The 20,922-nt window shown below is 38.5% G+C and overlaps 1 long non-coding RNA gene across 4 annotated transcripts in view; it reads right to left on the bottom strand.

Moving 5' to 3' along the window:
- The window catches only part of LOC310880297, a 60,113-nt gene extending 42,423 nt beyond the window's left edge, over positions 1–17,690 (bottom strand). For 3 of the 4 annotated variants that reach the window (XR_014571604.1, XR_014571605.1, XR_014571606.1), the window contains exon 1: positions 17,503–17,690. This is a non-coding gene — a long non-coding RNA (uncharacterized lncRNA). The remainder of the gene's footprint in view (positions 1–17,502) is intronic. The other variant, XR_014571607.1, reaches the window with a different exon arrangement.
- Positions 17,691–20,922: the final 3,232 nt, after the last annotated feature.

The raw sequence follows: 20,922 nt of genomic DNA, 5'->3' as shown, positions 1-20,922 counted from the left end.
CCCCCCCCCAGCTGTCCTTTCCCGTGCAGCCCTGCTCACTCTGCCTCTGCAAGACCCTTTCTCATGTGTTGATTACTCGCTTGGCATGTGTGCTGTCTCTAAATTCTGTTTTGCTTCTTAAACCTTTTTATTTTTTTTTCCCCTGGACTGATTCCCCTCTTTTCATTAAGCTAGACTTTTTTTTTTTTATTCCACCCCTAAAAAGAGCATTTTATTCTGGCCAAACTGAGGAGCTTTCCATGTTCTCATTTACAAATGTCACTGCAGCATGGCTGAAATTCTGCTCCAGCCCTGAATGCTGCACTGGCACAGAACAAAAGCCTTGCAGTGCCTCATACACCACTGTGTTGTTTTCCCTCGTTCCTCCTCCCGGCTTGCTTAATAGTAACAGCTTGCAATGACATTTTAGCAAAAGCCATATTCTTTGCAGCTCCTCCCCCTGCTTACAGCAGAAATTAATAGTAATAGTCCATTTAAGAGAAGCCATGAAAGACTGGCCCTAAGCTAGAGAAACAGAAACAGGCAGCCCCACATTCCTCCTTGGCCTTCTTTATTTCAGTCCATCCCACTATCTGAGATTTTTTTTTTCCCTCATCAAGTATTCAGCTGTAATTTCTAACCCTTCCATTCAGCACATTAGCTTCAGCATAGTTCAGGGTGCATGCGAAGGTGTCTGCATAGACCTGAAGGGATCAGAGATAATGTTTGCTTTCCCAGAACTAAAGCGCTAAGTGCAGTTCTAGCAGAAGCGGTGTAAGATCATATTCAGCAAAAGGTTATCCAAAGCAACCTGCAATTTAATGTGGAGAATTAATGTGGAGAAAAAAAAAAGAAAAAAAGCTATGCACCAGCTCTTGAGGCCTTATTTTTTCTTTCCTAGCAGCCATCTTACCCTGCTGACATTGTCCCATGTGTGCCCCCAGACCTCACCCAGAGCTCCTGGATGTGGTTGAAAGGAGGCAGAATAAATTCCAAGGGTTATTGCTGGTGTTGCCTGTTTTACTTATTTGCATGCATAAGCATATTCTTAGAAAACAAAATTAAGTTTGATATAAATTAATGTGCATTGCGAAAGCTCACTAATGAAGCTCAGTGTTTTCTTTCCTTAGGTCGCCTGTGGAAACCAGCTCACCAGCAGATACCCCATCAGCAGGAGAATAAACTCTAGGGAGGGGGAGGAAGAGCCTGCAGGGGGACAGCACAGCACCACCGCTGCGCTCTGGTTCATCCGAGTCCACTGCACACGGACAAAAGAGCGCGCAGGCTGCTGCCGGCCACTGGCACCGGCTGTATAGAGATATCAGGAGACATCAGGAAGTCCTTGACTAATGGGCGAGAACTTCCTAGGCCTGATCCAACAGCGAGCTTAGCCAGTGGAAAGCCTCCCACCGACTGCTGGCATCTAGGTTAGCCCTACAGAAAACAAACAAGATACCCCTCCAAATCACCAAGGGAATTACATAACCTTTGGTAGCTTCAAAGCGCTTTTCAGAAGCGATGGTGCTGTTTTCTGATGGAAGAGCCTCGCTTGGCTCCAGCAATTACTCTGACCTCCCCTTCCAGTGAAGGAAAAGGGGTGACAGAAGAGCTGAACACCCAGCTCACGGCCAGCAGGCTGAAGGTCAGGCAGGTAGGTTCGCAAAACACAGGGGATGTTAAAGCTTAAGCAGCTTTATAACGAAGCAGCATCCCCATATAACAAGGAAAGCATCCTCAGCATCCCCAGCTTCTCAGCATCTGAGCTGCCAGCACAGCCACCAGCCATAATTAATCTCATTTACCGCTTTACACAAAGCAAAACAAAAACCCAAACCATGCAACAAAACAGGTTTGTGTGGATTGGACTGTTGGTGTAAATTTCTGTCATTCCTCAAACTAACAGCCAAACAAAGCAGGGAGTAAAAGCTGTGTAAAAGCTGAAACTTCTGTCCCCCAAAAGCCCAATTTGCCCTGATATAACTGGCAACATCGCATCGCTCATACAGGAACGATAAGGCTGTGTTTACAATAACTTCTGTTATCCATTTAGCATTTTGATTGCTTTAGTTTACGGAATAGCACAATAATAAACAGTGCTTTAAATGACCATAATTAAATGCCATATGTATGAAAGAGCTGAAGTGATTTATCACCCAAAAGCCACTAAGTGCTTGATCACTTCATCAGATCATTAATCTGTTTTCCAGAAATGTGCTTGCCACATATATAGTCAATTGTAAACGTTTTTGAATGACTGGACATCAGTACATAGTCACGCAATTAGATCAATACTGGGTTAATTCGGTTTACAAATTCCATCAGATATTTAGTGAGGTGTTAAGATAATTTTCTTTTTATTAAGGTAAATGAGTAAATCTTTTTGTGAACATATAGATCAGTGACTGACCAACATGAAATAGAAAACCCTTTATATTGACAGCTGCCACGTTGTCCTCAACTTCTACTACTAAAAATTTTAGAGACAAACATAGCCTGTTTCTAATTTCTTCTCTGCTATAACGAAGGTACTTCCTGAACACATTGGGTTGGATTGCTACTTCCTTGCTACTTCACAGCGTCTCCCTTGCCTTTCTTTTGACAGGAGTTTGTGTTGTGGTGCCTACAGACGTCTCTTCTACATCCAAAGAATTTTTGGTACAAATACAGTACTAAAAATAAACATGTACACTATGTAGAATGTCAAAACAATCCTAAATGTTAAGCACAAGGAAACATCCTCAACAAACAGCAGCCTGTAATCTAAATTAAGAAGCAAAATAAATATGAGTTCTTCGTTTCAACTACTTCTGTAAAAGCTGCCTTCTCATACACTCTCTTGGATCATTTGAGCTTCTTTTCAGCTCCCCTAGCTTCTTTCTCTCAGAGGGAACAAGTATTACAGAACGCTGGGCACACCACAGGCTTAAGCCTTTCAATTCTATTTTATGCTTTTAAATTCCAAATGCCTGATAGCCTTACAACAACCTGGATAGTGAGAAGACAGTAGAAGTTTGGGATTGTTAAAGAAAACAATCAACAGAGGAATCAAACCACATGGCTGAGGGCCTTCCATGAAACCACCTAATTATCTTGTCAATGTTGTGTCTTGTACAAGAAGTACTCCCTCAGCCCAAGGTCCTTAATTGACCAACTCTCACCACGTAACAAGGTCATCCTTATTAGCACCTCTCCAAAAATCCAGTCTGATACATTTTCTCACTTTTTCACTTGGCATAGCAAATACCTTCTTCAGCTCAATGCATTGGCCAGAGTCAGCCTCCAATTTCCCCTCCCAATTTAGCTTTAGCACATCTAGTCTACTCCCAAGCTGTTCCCTCACCAGCCAGCTTGCCAGAATCTCTTTAAGGCATCCCTCTTCCTGACTGGCAGTGCTTCACTTTTTTTCATGACTTTCTGAGCAGCCTCACAGTAAATGGGAGCAGTTCTCTGAACACCTGCCTGGCCAGGGACCCTTTCTTTTTTGTTCACCTTCAGCAGATTTGTGACAAAAATACAGCCAAGATGAAATAAAGAAGACCAGATTGAGAAGTTTTGCAGGCAGTCCAGAATGACTTTATTCACCTTCCTATTATTGCTAGTTAAAAAACAGAGGTAGTTCATTACACCTCTGAATGCTGTCTTCTGATGCCACTTGTCTCACTCTTCTACTTACAATACAGAAACTGCCCAAGTACAAGCAAACTGATCAACCCCACCTCATCTGTGCGCTTTGTAGCCTATTTAACCAATACAAGTGGAATCACAATGAACGTTTTAAGGAAACAGGAAAATATTAGCACTAAAAAAATAAAAAGGGAATGTCATAGCAATATTTGGTAATGTGGTTTGCATACAAATTCTAGTTATATAATATTTATGTGCTTCTGAAATGATCAGTTTCATGAAAGCCGTTGCTGGTCTTCAATGCCTCCTGAATCCTGCCTTTTGACTCTTGGCAAAGAAGATAAATTAATTACCTGCTTAGTATTCTGGGTTTGCTTTAGTAAAATGAGCAGCCAACTTTGCAGTGGGCCAAAATTCAAACAGAAACTCAATTCATGCAAAAGAGATCAGCCTCACTTTTCAGCCTTAAAACTTGGATACGCACCATACTGTCTCAACAGCATCTGTCAGCCAAGGGGGTGATAGCTGAACAATGCAAAGCAAACATCCTCGGCAGCAGCAAAGGAGAGCATGTTTGCCATGATTCACTGCACCATGAAGTGCATTCAAACCTGTCTTACAACATCTAAAAAGGTCTCTTTTATTAAAGCACCCGGCTTCCTATGTTCTTCCTGAAATAGGTTGTAAATGCCATGTGCCAAAGACCAGTTTGCTGGCACTTGTGGAATGGCCAGTATGGAAACAGAATGGCTTTGTCATAGGGCAGGAAAATCATTGTAGAAAACTTCAGGGGATACTTACATTATTAACTGGATCCAGGGAGTGTTCTTTATTGGAAATCACACTCTCCCTTATCCTAAATTCAAACTTTAAAAAAAAAATAAATGTAGGTATTGATAATTTATTTAGTGAAGGCATTTCTCTGTCCCTCATAGAAGATGTGACACAAGAAATCTTTGCGATATTTTACAGTTCTAATTTCACATTGCTTTCAGAAAGCAACTGAGGGTCAGTTTGAGGCTCTGATAGCCATAGAGAGCTTGGGGACTGGCTGGAAGTCACAAAACCTTAACGAGTTCATAGCAGGTGCCAAGGGGAAACCAGATGCAAGAGCTTGCCTGAAACTTCAGGACTGTCTCCTTGCTCAGACAACTGAGGAAAAGAAAAAAAGAAATAAATGAAGCTAAAGCTTTGCACTAATCCCAAGTGAATACAATGGCACTTAATGGCCCCATTTCCTTTGGGATTTCACACTGACACCAGTGTTGTTTTGAAACAACAAACTTGTCATGATACTTGCACAGAAAGTCACTTAGCTCATGTTACCCATAGGCTCGTGTTCTGAAAGACATCTTCTCCAGCTCATTACCAGCAAGTATCTCACCAGCATACGACAACGTGACAAGACCTACCTATTCCAGTGGCGTGGCATAAGGAAGTGTCATTGGGAAAGCACATCTTTCATTTTCCAGTTTGCTTTCTTGCCTAGCCACAATTATGATACAGTAAGGCAAAGAAATAATAAAAACTTTAAAAGCCCCAAAAATCTTGTAGCAGCACAACCTTTTTATGCCTTCCTCATATCAAGAAATGAGCAAACAGTAACATATTTGTACAGAGATAACTTCTTATTGTACAATTAAAGAACAGCTTTAGATTTTCACCAGACATAGACCTTTCTTTCTTCAGAGAGGACAACTGTAACACCAACTGTTTATCCACAAGAACAATCAAGTAATTGCTCTGCTCCGAAAGTAGAGATTAAAGTAAAAGAGACAGAAATCAGCAACATGTACAGATAAAATGGTGGGAGGAGTCAGAAAATACAGATTAGTCACTGTGGATAGTTTTTCCACAGCTTCCAAGCATACTAGGAAACCAAAAAAGGCAGGCCTAAAATACATATCAAGGTAGTTACTGAAATACATGACCAGAATTTGTGAACTCATTGTTTCCCATGAATGCTTGTCCTGATCCTTGTTTCAAAAGGTGAAAATATTGAGGGGCAGAAAGAGATAGTACAATACGGAAAAAGAATTAGAAAAGCTGATTTGGAATCTCAAACAATTCATTTATGTTGTACTTGGAAATCACTTTTAATGGAAATAAAATGTAAAATACAGAGAACCTTACTCGTAGCATTTAATTACCCATCTTAATTAACTTGAACAATGAAATAATCCTATTCCTATTTAAATAGAGCACTTTGCATACTGAAATACGTAGCACAATTAAAAAGAAAGGCTCTATGACTCTTGTAGATGAAAAAATTAATCCTGAAACTTGCTTCTATATAGGCTAAGGCAGCAATTCAAAAGTATTGATTAGATTTGATTTCTACGCAGTGAAATTACTATGAATTCCCACATCTTGCCAGGATGCAGAAAAATGAGAAGTAATTGTCTTCTTCATTTCTCTGATCTTTATGAGATGGTATTCTGTGCCAGTTCATTGCGGTTATCACTCCAGTCATGCTGGAATTTGTTGCTGTGGCAATGCAAAACACAATACAATGAGAGGATTATAGCAATTGCAAACATTCAGATGAGTAATGGTGGATAATCCAAAGGAAACAGGCAAAGTCCCCAAACCTGTATACCTGGCGTCAGATTGCTAAAGCCTATGTACAGGTGCCAAAGCCACCTGATTACCAAAGGCATTAAGCACTTACAGGTTGCATTTAAACCCTTGCATTAAAGCAGCAATCTAACACTCTGCGTAGCTGTCAGCACGTGGAGAAGGGAAGCCTACCTTTTGGGGCAGAGACAGGCTGGAAGGGATTCTCTCCATCGGCTCCCACAGCCACGTCCAAAGCAGTCAAATTGCATCATTAGGCACCCAGACAATACTTAATGTAACAAGTGTTGTGATCAAAGCTGCTGAGACCTCAACCTATAATTATGTCAATGAAAGTCAAATGCCAGCATACATTGTTCCCTGGGTGAGATACCTAGGAAAGCTCAAGAAAACTTCATAAGTGCATTATAGTATTAATCTTTTACAGCCTACATAGCAGAAGCAGACACAAGATGCCTCAATAAGTTTTCTGATAAGGCCTTTTCCTAAATCAAATTATGTCTTTATTGATTGTTAGCTGTAGCAGGCTGGAGAATCAGCTTTTGACAAAGTATAACTGGAGAGAGTTGAGGATCTGATGTGCTGCAGCATGTCATAAAAGAGAGAGGTATCCTTGAGATTTCTGGAGCAGAGGTAAAATATCAAAATCTATATTTTAAGTAATTTGTATGCTCAATACATAAAACCTTCTGATATTGAGGGACACAAAAGGGTGCGAGTCTGGGGACAAATCTTCAGATTAATTCTTACTTCCTCCTTACTTTCCCAAATACAAGCTCTTTGTGAGTCCTTTCTCAGGAAGACCACAACTGTCTGAATTAATCTCCCCCATCTATCAAAGATTATTTCTCCAGTGTTTCTCATTATTATTAAAAAGCTGTACAACTCTCATAGAACAAGCTACAACAAAACCTCATTCAAAGCCTGTTGTGCTATGTTCCACCTGACAATCCAAATGTTTGACTTCTATTTCTCATTACATTATTATCATAGCAAAACTCAGTTATAGAAATGTGTTTTTTTTTTTTAAAGAATAAGATATTTCTTCTTGGCAGCTCACTACCAGATTTCTTCATCTTTGCGTTTTCATCAGCTCTTTTTCTTCATGTTTGATGTTCTACTATACAATACACACAAAACCAGGAAAGAATGGCTTTACTTTCAGATATAGAGAACAAAAATGACTAAGCACTGATTTTTTTTTCCTCCAAGTATTTGCCTGACCTTTTGCTCTCTTCCAGAACAATGAGACATCCTCAACCAGCATAAAGCCATCTCTCATGAATAAACTCATCACAATACTGGCAATTACTGGCTGCAGCCACAATGATTTTTGATCCAAAGGGGAAACATCAGCATACAAACACTTGTCAGGCAAACTTTTTTGGTTCTTGATCATAAACTTCCAAAATCTTCTGTGCATTTGTCCATTTCTGATGTACAGAACACCAACTTCCAAAGTTGTTCTGTGTTTTTTTTGGAGTGGTATGAGGTGAAGCAGCTGCATCTTAACAGAAGTTTGAAGCCTCAGATAATCCTGGAGCTCTTCACTCAAGGGGAGTTAATATACTTTGCAGCCTTAAGGGACATAAAATAAATGTTGGACCTGATGATCAATCAAGGTCTCTTCCAGCCTGCGCTGTTCAATGTTTCTATTAAAATATTTTATGCTATTAATATGATTCAATGTAAATGAACTTCTAGCTTCCCTTTCTTTCCTGAAAAAGGTAGAAAAAGAACTACAACTTTCTCGATACCGTTCATTTGAAAAGAAAAGGAACAGCATAGGAAGGAAAATAGCAATGCTAATTTCTGGGGCCAGGGCTTGTACATGTTTTGATCACTTCCTGAAGATGACAAAATATATTTTGATAATACATTCAACTAAAAAATGCAGTTTGTGTAAACATGGATTCTATTTTTTTCTTTTCCCTTTTTGGTGTCTGCTAAATGATGAACTTTTAACAAGAGAAGAAAGTGTCCACATACATACAGAAATTGTTGATTTTATGCATTCAACTTTGCTTTAAGGTGTTGTGGTTCATCCAGTCAGCCATACACATTCAACTCAGAGGTGGATTCAGACTCCCTGCACCTGGCTTTTGGTCTCTGCCACAGGATTGAGCAGCTGGAACAATTTCGCAACCGTATGCCCATGAAGCATATTGTGTTTTCTGATGATAGCAGAGATGGAAGGACCACTTGGATCACATCAAATTGCTGAGGATTTCCCTTCCCAAGAAGGATGAGGTTTGGATGTTGGGACAGTCCTCTCTCACCAGAAAAGCCTGTGGTGAAAACAGACTTAATTCAAACAATAGAGCTCACTACCGGGCTTACAGCATATGGGAACAGAGATAAGAGAAGTCCCTAAGCAGTTCAGCCTCGATTTTTTTGCAAGAAAATAGATGTGGCCTTATGAAAAACCCAGATGTGGACTTGCACTGGTGTCTTGCTCCAAAAGGACTGCTCAGCTGCTAATCTGTTGTACATCTCCCGAGAGAGACTGTGAGAGCTGGTGGCATCCAGCAACAAAGTCCCCCACTCCACTTCAAGCAGGCGTCAGAAAATGTTGCTGCAAGTTTTGAGCAACTTCAGCCATACAATGAGAAGTGGACAAACCACAACTTTGATTCGGTCATTCTGGGTTCAAGGGGAAAAAGAGCATGACATATGGTTGGTGCTTGCTGGTTAATTTTGTACTTGCTGCCCAGAGTAATATATTACATAAAAACCAGCCAAATACGAATCATTCTATCTGACAATGAAGAGCTGGATCATGAGCTGTGGCTCCTGAGCTGTCCTCCCTGGTGCACAGCTCTGCCCCGCAGCCATGTTGCCCTCCTGCCAGCTTCCTCCTCTCCCCTTACCTTTCCTCAACACATTCCTTACACTAAAAGCTGACAACAAACCCATTTTCTGCTCAGATAACATTCTCCCGGAGTTGCTACAGCTCTTCTCGGCTGTAAGCATCTGTGGAAGAAGTTATGATGCAAGGATGGCTTGAGAGCATCCCGCTTCTCGTCAGACATAAATACCCGTGCCTTCGGATTATAGCACTTGGGGGAGTGGAGGAAGCTGCATTACAGCACTATTTAAACACAACTGTTATTTTACATTTCTATTGAGAATTATTTATCAGCAATAAATCCTGTTGCGATGTCTGAGAAATCTTTGTATTTAATACATGTGCTGCCTTTTAAGAAAAAGAAAGATTTGAGGGCTCTGAAATGGGTGGCAAAGTAGCGAAATGCAATTACTGAGTGCCCTCTAGTGATGCCAGGAGAGAAAAGCTCTGCCTGCATTTCAGGTGGAGGTCCTGAAGGACAGTGCCACACACACTTGCGGTGAGGAAATTCACATTTTTTCAATTGATCTTATCTTCTGTGTGCATTTCATTCTTGCATTTACAGAAAAATGCAATTTATAGCATTTTGATCAAGCTCAATAAAACAGTCGCAGCAGCACAAGTCAAGAGCAAGATACAGCTTTCCTCTATACTAGACTTGGAAAAAAAAAAATCAGATGTTACACTCTACATTTATCCACCATTGTTTTTCTTTCCGAGCCAGACAAACATATTGAATCCTTCCTATTACTATTGTATATTTTGTACAGCAGCATCTAGCAGTCCCATTGCACTAGACAGTAAAAAATGAAAACCTCGAAGAACATATATGTTAATTTAAAACAAAAAGGAAGGTAGGTAAATTAAAAAAAGATTTTGATAGAGACTTGAAATATGAGCACGTTTTCTGAAATAATAAAGTACTAGATGTCAGGGTAGAAGTGGGGATGCCTGGTCTGGACCAACTGCTCCCATTTGGTGAGTTCCCAAGGACAGCTGTGGCTACAGCCAACATTCCTCTCTTACCTAACAGCCCAGTATTCCTCATTCCTCTGCTGAGGAATTGTCCTCTCACACACACCCCATGAACAACTTTAACAACTTTTTTTTTTTGGGGGGGGGGGGGGGGGGGGGGTTGCATTTTGTCAGCCATGTATTTCTGTACTAGCTCAGGTTTTAAGGCAAGAATAGGGCTTGGGTTCACTGGAGTGAGATGGAGTTTTCCCCCAATCCGCCCCATTCCCTTTATTCTGCTTCCTTCAGGTCGTTTCTTGTGCACAATGCCCATGGTTTTACCCAGGCTTTTCATCAGGCCCAGTAATGCAGGCTTTCAGCCAAGTTTGACACTGCATTTGACAGACCAGAAATCATTGGATTTTAAGACAGTTTATGAATCTGTGAACTGCATTAAAAAACAAACAATTCACAGAGCACATGTCTTGAGGTATGAATAATTCAGATATCTTGCACTGTTTCAGACTTTTTTCCCCTCTGAAGTTCCGGCCCATTTGTGTTAGCATTACAAAATACACTGCTTGTGAAAGAGATACAAAATATCTGGCTCACAAGGTCAGCATAAGTGGTTAATAACAATTCATTAATTAACCTGCGTGATATTCTGTTAGCTTCCCTGTTGGTTCTTGGAGGTGGGGGAGAACGCTTTCTTCCGATGACGGAGCATCATGTTCTATAATTATGGCTGCTGCATGTGACTGATTTCAGTACCATTGACTTCAAGACTATAATTACCAGGTTTCTTTATGGATGAGTCAGTCATCGAACTGTATGCTTTAATTTGATTGATCACCATGCTATAACATTTGCAAATCAAGCACCGCAGGACAGACATTTTCTGGTTATACACCCACATATCAGAGTTATTTCTAGAGCACACATCTTTGTAAAGTCCTTGTAATGGCACTATTACTATACACACATCTAGAGAACCTACAGGGCAGTCAGTGAAGTTGCCAAAAAAAAGAGTAGAAACGTAGCACTGTTCCTGATTTATCAAAAATCACTTTTTAGATCAAAAATAAATTTATGTATTCTCTTGAGTCCACAAACTTCAATACTATAGTAAAGGTGCAGGAAAAAAAAATAAGACACCTCTCCAAAATTGTTATTCCACTTCACTCCCCACGTAAAGGGCTTACTACAATGGCAAATTATTTGCTAACCTGGGCATAGAGGGAAAGCTCCACAGGATTTGTAGGGCTTGTCTGGCTTCTAATTCTCAACAAAGAGGAAGAGAAGACTTAGTTACCAGTCCCAGAGAGTCTCAGCCTAAGACTGATGAACACGCGTTGCAAACATTCCTTCTGGCTGGGAAGATACTTGACTGTCATCCCACCCACCCAGCCCAAGACATTTTTAACCGTCTCTGCAATAGCAACACTGCACATGTCTGAGTCAGCACAAAGTGACAGGTTTGAAAAATAGCTAGCAAAAACTGATGGCAGGTCTAAAACATCGTTTTACTGGAGGAATAGCTTTTGTAAGTTTAAAGAGCTTGCTTTCCTTATGAAAAGAAAACGCTTGAATGACACGCACACCATTTCTAAGCATACATTTACAGTCTTGCATTTTGTCACTAACCTTTTCATGTATGATATAGCTGTAATGATCTGTACAAAGTATACTAAGTGTGTATTTGCTTCCCAATGAGGCTTATTTTCCTTTCACCACAATGCTGGGGTGGGGGAAATCTCTGTTAATAGAGAGTGTTTCTTAGTGGAAGAGGCATAGAAAATATGTCACTCTGAATAAGCCTTTTCACCCCTTCTCAGCGAGAGTACAATTTGGATAACAACTTGTATATTGAAGAATAATTTACAGATTTTCTTAGGAGTTTTTCTTTACATGAAGTGGAGCTGTTTAAGTGTCAGAAAGGTCTCATTTATTATCCTGTGTACACGTTTAGGTTAATTGCAGGTACACTTCATATTTCCTCTGCACTATCATTGGTCACTGATTAATTCAGCATGAGTTTCACTGTCAGCCAACTATTTACTGTATTAAACTGAAGAGCAAGAAAGATGGAATTCTTTATTTTCTTGGCATCATGCTGCTTTGCTATATCTAGTCCAGCCAAAACTTTTCAAAATACCAGCAACAGAATTTTGACCGTGATAAAGAGTTACACCATTGCACAGAAGGTTAATGAAAAATGACACAGTGTTACTCAAAAAAAATAAAGTGTTATATTCATTTTCTGAAAAGATGCTGGCTTAGATTTGTTATACTCACATAGGTAAAGCTCCCAGTGAAGGCTACACCAGCTAGCTAAGTATTACACAGTAATCACCCTGCCAAATAGGAGCTGCAGCTAAATAATTCACTAAGTACGAGGGCTGATTGGAAATTCAGTGGGATAAGAACTCATGAAAGATATGATGGGCTGGTAAAATGATTTTTGAGAACTGCAGCACACTTGAAATCACCTGTATTTTGCAAGCTTTTGTCAGGTATGCCATCAATAACATGCAGCTATATGATTATGAGGACTGCTTTCATAATCAAAGCAATCTCAATCAGTGAAAATACTCAATGCATTTTGCAGAGCTAATTGCAATTTCAGGTAGGGGGCAGGCAAAAGGAGAACTGGTCTTTAAAAAAAAAAGAACCAGGGATGGGCTACAGACAAGAGATTTGCTACTCAGTATAGCATTTAAAACCCATTAAAGTTAATGTACTTCGTATTTCAGTCTTAACATGACATACATACAGGAGAACAACCAAGAGTTTGTGGGTGTGTTTATAACCTACAAAAAATATTTGGATGACAAATTATTTAGAGCTCTATAAAAAGAAAGTTGCTTTCTACATCATGATTTTTCATCATCTCTATTATGCACAAAGTAATCTTTCATCAAGTGCATTTACTTATTAAATAAATAAGGAAAAATGAGTGTCATTAAAGCTTCCACTAATGAGGACTTTTTCTTCTTTCATGAAATGTTAAGCAAAATATATTATAACTGGAACAAAGTAGAAGTTTTGTGGTTTTCTTCAGCCAATCTCTCCAGCCTATCAGTGAGTGAAACTTGAGCTTTGTGCTCAAACCAGAATAAATAAATAGTAATTAAAAAATTAAAAAGCTTCCACACATGCAATTTCATAGAAGTACATGCATTAAATTTGTGTGTGGACAGGCGTTTTTAAAGGAAATCTTAAGACTTCTAAAATACATATACAAAATACAGTGGCATGTGAAAGTGTTCTAGACATTCACAGAAGCAATAAATAATCACCCAGGAAGAAACTTATGAAGAAATAAATACCTTTAGCATTTCAGGCTCCTATTAAACCTGAGGTATTCTCTGGTAGAACTTCTACACTCGTAACAAAAGATGTAGGGGGAAAAAAGGATTTCTGCTCATTCAGTTCATGCGAGCCCATGTTAATGCCAGAGGCTTAGCCCAGGAGCCCTGGCATCCCGCTGCTGCCCTGTGGGAACACAGCAGCGATGGAGGCTCTGAGGCAAGTGCTCAGCTCGGCTGCGCAGGGATGTGCCACTGGAAGCACTGGTTACCTGCAGGAGCTACGAAAGGACAAGCCGTGACCTTTACATGGTCTTCAACTTGATTGTTGAAGATGTGTAAAAAATCAATGCCTTCTCACTTGCATGAATACTTTAATAGCGTACATCTCTCCGGGAGGGGGGGGGGGGGGGGGGGGGGGGGGGCAAAATAAAAAAAAAGAGATCATAGATGTAACCGCAGAATGGTTACTTTTTTTTTACTACACGTTTCATAGTGGTTTTTGTTTCTACATTGTTTGCGTGTTTGTTTGGTTTTTCCTCATTTTCAGGGTAGCAGTCACCCCATAGCTGTCATTTGGTTGTATCGAGCCCAGCACAAGGCCACAGAAGAGAACAACAAACTAACCTCCCATGGTGAGCCTCTGAGCTCATATCAAGTCTACTTCAGTGGCAGGATATTCTACTCAAGACCGCTCCTTCAATCTGATTAAATAAATAATTAAAGCAAGCATTAAACATTACTAGTTGTTTTAAAGTAAAAATTTCAGGCCACCTTACCCAAATAATAAAATCTTTGGTTCTTTTCCACTTCCCTGATTCTTTCCTCCATTTTCCGTTTCCAGCCTTGAGTCACAGAATTACTGTGCTCAGCTTTTTCATTATGTTCTCATCTTGGCAGGAATCTTGATGACCACTGTGATCAACAGGACCCTCAGTACAGCATACTCTGAAAACAACTCTGCTCTTGTAGACCCCCAAGGGCTACAGAACAGGAAAATCTGTTTGGGTGGAAACGTGGGGAAAGTAGGCTGAAGCATGAGGAGAGCAATTCCTATTCCTCCATACCACAGAATTCAAGCAGAAAATTATGCATTCAAGTGGTAGCGAAATCCTGCCTTTGAGATGATGGTACATTCTTTCCAATTACCATGATTAGAGAGAATCAGAGAGAAATTATCCTGTACAAGACTGTTACATGTAAAAGTAAAAAATAACAAGGTAGTAACAAATTACAAAACTTAAACTACCCTGATGTTCAGCCCATCATTATTATATTCCTTACTATGTATCCAAAGGCAGATTTGAAATAATTACTGAGTGCACACATCTTACCAAGTGGATTACATTCATATATAGTTACAAAAAATAAAACATAATGGCTCTGAGACAGTCAGAAAGTTAAACCTGTGAACGATGTACTGAATATTTTAATAAGAAGCAATAATCAAACCTGACTTGATTCCATTTGAAATATTTAATTCCTATAAATTTAATAGGAAGAGAGTAAAGCAGTAATTCCAGAACGAATAATGTCTTAATATGTCACTGCTCGAAACCATACTGGAATGCATGTTTTCCACAGGTGTTACTTGTAGCTCAGTAAGTTATGACTAATACTTAAAGATATCAGAGATCTGATCTATCTGGATATAGTGAATCTGGAAAAGAATAGCATAATTCTTTATATATCTCCTCTAATGAGACCAGACAGCAAGCTCTGAATGAATAAGCCAGATATTAGATCTGTACTGTGCTTTCAAAAATTAAAAATTCAATGTTTCAAACCCAATTGACCAAAATTAACTTTCCTTCAAGAAAACTGCACCAAATGAAGACGTTTAACCTGACCTTAGAAGCCATAAACCACTATCTACTCCTACATAAATCACATCGGATATACCTATACCTGTTTTATATTCCACACCTCAAGAGTATCAGCACAAAATGCATTAATATTTTGAGCTCATTGGTTGAGAGTTAGGCCACGTAAAATTTACACAGCTTCATCTGAGCACTAGTAAACTGGCAAGAAAAAAAACTGCAAAAGCCTTTCTGTGCTTATATTAATGCAAAGTGGAATTTAACAGCCCCAACACAACAGTGAACCCTATGGGCAGAAGCCCGCAAGAAAGTCTCTGACCACACAGTGGGACTGGCAACAACTCTTGTTTCTGACAACCTGGCTAGAGGGAATTGCCATGCTTCAGCAGCAGTTTTCCAGAGAGACCTTTATTTGTATGCCTGATTTTAACAAATAATATCTCAAAGTATATACGCTGAATGAATAGTTGATGGTGTGTTAATTGTGGTGATGTTGACTACAGTTTCTAAGTAGACTTAAGAAATATCTTCTTGGGGAGGGGGGAAGACTTAAAAAAAATAAAGATTATCATCTGTGAACCTATAAGTTACAAATTTGCAGTTGTTCTTCACGTCTAGGGATGAAGTGTGGCATGATCATAGCAAGCAACCAGTCCCCAGTGAAACACCACTATATCAAAAGTTCTCCATTAATACATTACAAGTAATTTTAGAGTTTGCCACCTAAAGCATTTTAACAAACATCAGCATCTGACAGATGACAGACGTTGTTTATCCTCTCACTATGCTCAGAGGATATGGTAACTGGCAGAAGCATAAACCACAATGCAAGAAAAATCACCTGAATCTAGTTTTTGTTTGGAAATGTTTTAATGCCTTCTATTACTTCCTACGTACTACAGGCACAAAGATTATTTTTGTTTGTAACATCCCAGAACATGTCTGAGTAAATTGACTCGTTGTCTTCACCTGGCATTTTCATTACCATTTTGCTCTTTTTCACATTAGTGAGCCCTATTTTTCCAAGGCTCATTTTGTGGCAGAAGATGATGCTTGGAAGATATTTTTTATAGACTTCTGCTATAGTTTGAAATTCACAAAGTCATTATATTCTGATTACCTGAAACACACACAGACTTTAATAATGTAACGATTACATGGGTCAAAAATACAATGAGAATGAATTGCTTCATCAAATTTTAAATGATTAAGGACAAGTGATTTTGATTAGCTAGCTCTGCTACCTTCATCATAATAACACAGGGAAATATTGCTAACAAAATCCAACCTCAGCATCATGCTTATTAACCCTTTTACTTTCTAGATGCGCTGAGATCAGTATAGAAACCCTACTGCAAATAGGGGCTTACAATCCCTTTATAAGTATTTATTTTGGGGTCTTTTTCTGGGGAACCCATCATAGCTCAACTAAAAACAAATAGCAGCACAATAGAGAAGTTATTAATAAGGTATTTAAATATCCATAACTTTCTGGCCTGGAAAGGTAGGTACATTGTTATGAATGCTTTCATGAACCATTTATACATCCAGGTATAATGCTGAGTATGTGACCAGGAAACTACGGTATCCTTCTTGCATTTAGCAGCAGGGGTAGGTCTGAAGAACATATGATGAAGATCAAGGTTAAAAATTTAAAAAGGTTAAAAATTAAATTTGCTTGGCTTATATTAAACATATATAATTATTTGCTAATTACAGAAGTGGCTTCTGAGAAAAAAGATAAGGTACTTAAAAAACCTTGTTCTGGACAGCACATGGTTATCACCCAATTATAAAAGCACTATTGCTCTCAAGATCTTCAAAATATCTCTACATAAAAGACATCCACCTCTCATTAAAGTTTTTTGCTCTATTATAAAAGCATTTTCTCTGCTTTAGCAGAGACATCTTCTTCATTTTTACACTGAGATGTAACAGGCACAATTAAAGATTTTGTGCTATTCTGGAAGTGAGTCTAGTTTTCACTATTCAAATTCACTAGACAACAAATAAAGCAAGGGGTCATGAATTTAATGTAATGCAAAATTCAATGCAGTTACACTTTCAGACATTTTTCATCTAATAAAGGTCATTAACTTACAAACTATCAAAGAAAATTCAAAACAAGTTGGAATCTACCTTTCCATACCATTAAAAAAAAAAAAAAAAGACAAATAGCAAGATTCAGATCTAATCAGCAAGTTATGACAACAGTCAGATGATGCAGGCAAGGTGACAAAACCTTAGTCCTGGGAAAGGTCCATATTCAAGTAACATCTCCCACACAGTGCAATCGTGACATAATCAAACTTATAGTATTAAATGCTCTACAGTAAACAGGTCAAAGGACTATTGCCCATTACACAGACACACAAGAAGGAGCTCATACCTCCCAACCTCCAGCCACAATCCTCTACAGGAAACAAGGCTTGCTCTCTTTCCCCTGAAAAAAAAAGAGGGAGACTCTCCCAAAGGCAATTGAAACTGCAAACCTAAAACAGGTGTTCTGAGTTTCTCCTAGAAAAACTCTTCTTCTTCCACCACTTATAACCCTTCCCCCAACCTCACCCCTTTATAATTACCTATATGAGCTTTACACATGACTCTAAGCAGTTAGGAGTGCCTGTTGCACTGGCATTTCAAGGTGTAACAGATTCGTGGAGACGCAACTGTCAAACCAGTTTAACAGCCAGATGAAAGCAATAGGGATTGAAAGATTAAGTAGCAGAGAATAGATCTATCGACGTTTTATGGGACGGATCAAGGCAAAGAAAAGGGCATCAATATGCCAGGCTCCAATCTGATTAGAATAAAAAACATTTCTAGCCAGTAGAAATTCATCACTAGACACTGAGATTAACCAACAGACAAACACGAATATAATACAGACTTCCAAACCCTGAACAACAGGAATCCATTGCAGGAGGTATTGATCCTGCTTTGCCACAGCAGCAAAGGGAGCTGGCTGAGATCCACACCACCGCAGCTTTACATCCCTTTCTGGATGCTCTAAAGCAGCGCACAGCAGTGGACTCTGCTGCTCTCCTGGCTCACCTTCTCTGGCTGCAATACCCAGAGCTCTTTGCAAATGGTCATCACATAATAGAACATGGGTTTTAAGGACATTTCAGGGACTTTTTTTTTTTTTTCTCAATGAATTGTGTATTTCTTTTTTCTTTTTTTTTTCTTTTTCTTTTTTTTTTTTATAACCAATTCTCTTGGTTAAAGTTTCCTAAAAATTATCAATTATCTCAGTATCAAGGGAATATATTTATCCTATCCTTACATACCCCTTTAGACTGTAGGCAGTCCAAAACAAGCAGTTCTGATTTTAAATACTATAGGAAGTGAGATGTTTGCTTCCAAGTTACATAAACGTGAACCATAAAAAAAAAAAAAAAAAAAAAAAAAGCTTTGACAGCTTTACTACAAAGAAAAATTTACATTACACAGTCATGGAACCATGCAATGACCAACGTCTATTAAGAGAACTCATCAAAAATATAGATATAAAACATACACCTTACTTTTGTCTCAGTACGTTGCATGATTTTTATCTCCTGTCCATAAATAATGGAAGCATCAGCACATTTGTCTGTGCACAATAACAAATCCCATCCTCTTGGTAATTGTAAACACACTGAAGCTTGTTATTGACCTTGTATAAAATACTGACACAGGAAAAATGGAAAAAAAAAAAAAAGAGAGAGAAACAAAGTTTTTTTCTCCTCCAACCGTTACATCTAAAGCCTAACCTGAACTAAACCACAGCTGAATTTATAATCTGTGATGTGGAAGGAATGAACAGTAATAAAAAATGAGCTGAAAAATAAAGTGCGGAGCAAATATAAAATCTAAATTTAATCTAGTAAGGTGTATCCATCCACATAATGACAATTTACATGCATATTTTACTTGATTTAATCAGTCTTAGTTTTAAATCTTAAAATACTGGTCACTAATGAAACAGAATTTATTATCAATCTGTACAAATAACACTGCTGATTTTCATAAATAATCCATTTATATAATTTTGGGCATTTGAATGACTAAATTCATTAGGCACTCAGCTCTAACCGACTGCTCGCCTACCTCCTTTATGTCCCTTTGAAATTCTCTATGTTAATGCAATGCTACCAGTACAAAATAAATTATTCATCTGATTTAGTAAGTATATTTCCTGAAATGTTCTTTGACTTGAATGGATGTTTGAAAATATATTTTTCTATAATGATAATACAGCCATAATATTTTGACATAAAGTATCCTTTCCCACATTATCAGTTCTCAAGGACCATAAAGGATTGCACTTATGTACTCTATTCAAAATGCTCTGAATGAAACAATTCTTCCAGCATACCTCTTAGAGGTAACAAAGTGCTATATCAGATCCAAGGACGCATCAGTTTAAAAGGACCACAAAACTTTGTGTACAGAAATATTGTGTTTGATGGGCCATAAGGGATAAATTGAGGGGTCTGAACCATCATAGATCATAATAGGAGACACACAGCTTCCACTGGCAGTAGATACATGTAAGGCACAGTTTAGTGTCTATTACAACCCTATTTTTCCATGTTAATAATTTTCTAGAGAAATTTTCCATGCCTGGTGTTACTGCAAAGGCAAACCCATTTATGAAAGATCTGTATCAAAACCAATTTATCCATTGACAATCCTGTCCCGAGGAGGCCGGTAGTATGATGTATATGTATATCTATTCACCTGTCCACATGCTCCCATTTTCCAACTTAAAGGCATACAGTTTTAGAAACTAGATATTTGGGCTTCAAAAGGGACAATTCTTATCAAATTCATAAAATAAATTTCTATAAAAAGTAAAGCCCTGTTTACAAAGCCACATTACAGAAATGTTATTAGGAAATAGGTGCCTGGTAGTGCAACGTAAAACCAGACCAACCCCAAACAAAAACAGAGGGGTTAGCCTGCAAAATTGCTCATGCAAAATGAGTATCAAATTATTTTTAAAGAGATGATACCTCATGTACTTGCAGTACAATTGCTTCTATCAGGAAAAGTGTCTTATTTGTAGAGATAGCATCCATTAAATGTGGAGGACAAACATTCAGGTCTCACCATTGAATTAGGTGAGGAAGCACAAACACTTGAATGGGAGAAGTTTTAGTCCTGCTGGGTGATCCCTCCCTCTCTTTCTGTCCTCAACATACTAATGCCATTGACGTCATTCCATATTACAGTATGATCACATGCGAAATGTTCAAATATTACTGTAAAAATCTTGTTTTCCAGCCTCCCCCACCCCAAAAAAAAAAAAAGTAGTCATCATATTATCTTTGATGTTTTTTATATAGATAGTTAAGACTTAGAAAATGTACTTGTATGTTCAGCATCTTATATAATTCTTATTAAGTGACCATCACTGAGTTATTAATACTTTGCCTGTAACTGAGATAGAATTTCCTTTTCATTAGACAAAGTAGTTTGCCATATAAAATTAGTGAAATAAAAACCAATGTCCTGTTATAATAATGCAATTTCAAAGTAGCTGTTTTCAGATCATTTGGGGTCAATTTGACAAACAGTAAATACTGCCCAGCTCAGACCATCCAGATTTGCCTGCTGTCACGCACTGCACAGCTCAGTGGATCGGGTAAATTGGCACCATGGCTTCTTTCACCTCATTCTAGTTTCTCCTCTTCACTCCTCTTCAAGCACAAGAATATCTGGCTTGAGATCTCCTTTCACTTTTTTATTATTATTATTTAACAATTATTGCATGTATTTTATGTTCCCCTCCATATTTCACTGTGAAGGGGATAAATCCTTA

Source organism: Anser anser, assembly GCF_964211835.1.
Source record: "Anser anser genome assembly, chromosome: 12".
Classification (NCBI taxonomy): Eukaryota; Metazoa; Chordata; class Aves; order Anseriformes; family Anatidae; genus Anser; species Anser anser.
The sequence above is the reverse complement of the archived record's forward strand: the minus strand, read 5'-3'. Positions and strand labels throughout refer to the sequence as shown.